The sequence below is a fragment of the Mandrillus leucophaeus genome, unplaced genomic scaffold, assembly GCF_000951045.1.
Source record: "Mandrillus leucophaeus isolate KB7577 unplaced genomic scaffold, Mleu.le_1.0 Scaffold4, whole genome shotgun sequence".
Taxonomy (NCBI): Eukaryota; Metazoa; Chordata; class Mammalia; order Primates; family Cercopithecidae; genus Mandrillus; species Mandrillus leucophaeus.
The window spans coordinates 11,895,109-11,898,299 of NW_012104253.1; the positions used below are offsets into that span (position 1 = coordinate 11,895,109).

Consider the following 3,191-nt stretch of genomic DNA (forward strand, 5'->3'; position numbering starts at 1 on the left):
CTTCCTTCCTTCCTTCCTTCCTTCCTTCCTTCCTTCCTTCCTTCCTTCCTTCCTTTTTTGACAGAGTTTTACTCTTGTTGCCCAAGCTGGAGTGCAATGGTGTGATCTTAGCTCACTGCAACCTCCGCCTCCCAGATTCAAGTGATTCTCCTGCCTCAGCCTCCTGAGTAGCTGGGATTACAGGTGCATGCCACCACACCCGGTTAATTTTTTGTATTTTTAGTATAAACGGGGTTTCACCATGTTAGCCAGGCTGGTCTCGAACACCTGACCTGAGGTGATCCACCCACCTTGGCCTCCCAAAGTGCTAGGATTACAGGCATGTGCCCCCACACCAGGCAGAACTCCCATACACTGCTGGTGGGAACGTGAAATGCTACAATCACTTTGGAAAGCAATTTGTCAGTTTCTTTAAAAATGAAACATATACCTCCTAAATGACTCAGCCATTCCACTCCTAGGTACTTACCCAAGAGAAATAAAAGTGTTTGGATACTTGTACATGAATATTCATGGAAGCTTTATTTGTAATACCCCCAAAATGGAAACAACCCAAATATCTATCAATGGATAAATGAATAAACAAGTTGTGGTATATCCACATAATGGGATACTACTTAGCAATAAAAATAAATGAACTATTGATATATGCAATGACATGGATGCATCTCAAAATAGAAGCCAGACAAAAAGAATACATTCTGGATAATTCCATTTATATAAAATTCTAGGACATGCAAATGAATCTGCAGTGGCTGGAAGCAGGTTTATGGTTGCCTGGGGATGGAGAGGGAGGAACGAGGAGAGAGGAAGCGATTGCAAAGGCGCAAGAGGAAGTTTTGGGAGGTGAGGGGTGTGTGCTCACTGTTTTGATTGTGGTGATGGCTTCACAGGTGTATACATATGTCAAAACTTGCCAGATTGCACCCTTTAAACATGCACAAATGTATGCCAATAAAGCTGTTTTTAAAACAGAGGCTGCCAAGAGAACAGAGGCAAAACAGTCAATGCCTCCCAGTTTCAAGCTGGTTTGGTCATCATGGGAGAGCATCGCTGTCCTCATCTCACCCACACAGAACCTGGAACCCAGAGGGGTTAAGTGCTAGTCTGGGCAGAGCCCATGGCCAGATTCTTTCTTCTCTGGATCCAGTGCTTTCTTTGCAAAGCACTGGGTGTGCTTCCAGGAGCCTCCCAGAACCTATCAGCATGCCCTGAGCTGAGGGACAGGGTGTTCCTGCCACCTGAAGGTATATTCTCCCCTTCAGTTCACACTCCTCCCCCAGTCGTGGTCCCTCAGCCTGTGTTTGCAGCCAGGAGGCTGGCTTCATTTGCAGAGAGGCTGTGGTTGCAGCATCTCCCCAGGGAAGTAATAAAGAGTGAGAATGAGATAAGGGACAAAGGCAATTATCTAACAACCTGCTGTCTATGGCAGAGGACTCAGGCCAAGCTGGGGATTCCTGCCCCATCCCATGTCCTTGAGAGGCTGGCAGGGCCATCCTGCCCAGAAGAGTTCTCCTGGGCAGGGGTCATAGTGGGGGGTAGAGGGGAAGGAGATGGTAGGAGGTGAGGGTAGGTAGGGGTGGCAGTGCCAGGCTGGGCCCTAGAAACACTTGGTTTCTGTCCATGTGTTCCTCCCCAGCTCCAGGGCCCCCCACGGCATTTGGAGTCAGAGCTGGCGTGGGATCCTGGAAGAGCTGAATGAATGCAGGCTTTGCGTGTGGACAGACCTGGGTATGCATCCTGGCGCATACATATGTCAAAATAGTGGGGTCTCAGTGACCACCCCTGTGAAATGGAGGTAACAACGGTCCCTGCCCCATGTGACCCTGCCTGTAAGGTTTGGTCAACCCCACTTGCCCTCCCCTTGCTTGTTCTTCCAGTTTATGTTCTCCTTAGACTCTGCAAACCAGAGAAGGGACAAGCTGAGGCAGGAGGCCTTGAGCCTTGAGAGTGGATGGGAGAAGGAGAATGTGAGAAATGGGGCAACCCTGTTTGCTGGGCACTTCCTGCAGCCCAATGCTGGACAGAGCACTTTACATGCTCTGTCCCCTTTAATCCCCACAACGATCCCATGAAGTATTCACTGTCCTCCCAGCTTCCCCAAGAAGCACACTGAGGCCTCCCAAGAGCAAGTCACTCATCCAAGGTCACAGAAAGTAGACAGGCAAAGATAGGTCTTGAACCCAGGCGGCCTGACTCCCAAGTCCCTGTCTTGCGGCTAAAATTCCCCACCAGTTTTCTGGTCTTTGCATTTCTGAGTCCCATCCCTACTAGTTGGGATACTTTCCCCAGCAGGGATGCAAGTTCGGATTCTCTCTGCAACTCCTTGTTACTCAAGCCACCCCATGATTCCTCACGTGTGCAGAGCGCTCTACAGTTTACAAAGAACTCTTTCATTACTACTTGTACCATGGGTGGTTCCAAATCCCTTGAAATAAGAGAGAACTGTTGTTGCCCCCGTGTCTACCATGAAGATGGTACGGCTCCCTTCCTAGGGAGAAACAGACATTGATGTGCATTGGACCATTTTATCTGTACAACAAGTAAACATTATTAGGCCCAGTTTATAGATGTTAAAACTGAGGCCTGGAGGAATTAAACAGCTTGCCTAAGTTCACGAAGCTAGGGAGTGGTTGAGACAGTATTTCCTCCCAGATTTGATTGTCCCCGAAGCCCAGGCTCTTCACCACTTAATCCTCTGCAAGAAGTAATCACTGTCTGCCTTCCCCAGCCTCTCCCTAAAGAAGGCTCTGAGGTCCTTTATCAGAAGGCTCAGTCCTGCCATTTCCTGAGTCGATCAGACAATATTCATGCATTTGTTCACACGTTCAACAAATAGGAATGAGGACTTGCTGTGTACCAACAGCCAGACACTTGGTTTCTGAATGCCCGTTAGCCACAGGCCCTGCTCTTGAAGGATTCACTGGAGGACAGAGCTGAATGAGGTGGTGCATCTTGGGATACAAAGTGCAGAGACCACACACACACCTTGGTTCATTCTGTGCAGAGAAAAGCTATCTATTTTGAGTCTCAATATTTAGCAGTTTCCATAGACACCAGATCATAACTAATGAGGCCAAAGCAAGTGTTTATTTCAATCTTTGATGTCATCTACTTCTAACATTTTATGTAGTTACATTTATTTCAATCATTCATTCAACACTAACTGAGCACCTACAAGGCCTTGTACT

At 47.8% G+C, this 3,191-nt stretch overlaps 1 long non-coding RNA gene across 1 annotated transcript; it reads left to right on the plus strand.

The window, feature by feature from the left end:
- Positions 1 to 830: 830 nt before the first annotated feature.
- LOC105547950 lies at positions 831 to 2,617 on the plus strand. Its single transcript, XR_001007316.1, has 2 exons — positions 831 to 1,247; positions 1,646 to 2,617. It is a non-coding gene; the product is annotated as an uncharacterized LOC105547950 (long non-coding RNA).
- Positions 2,618 to 3,191: the final 574 nt, after the last annotated feature.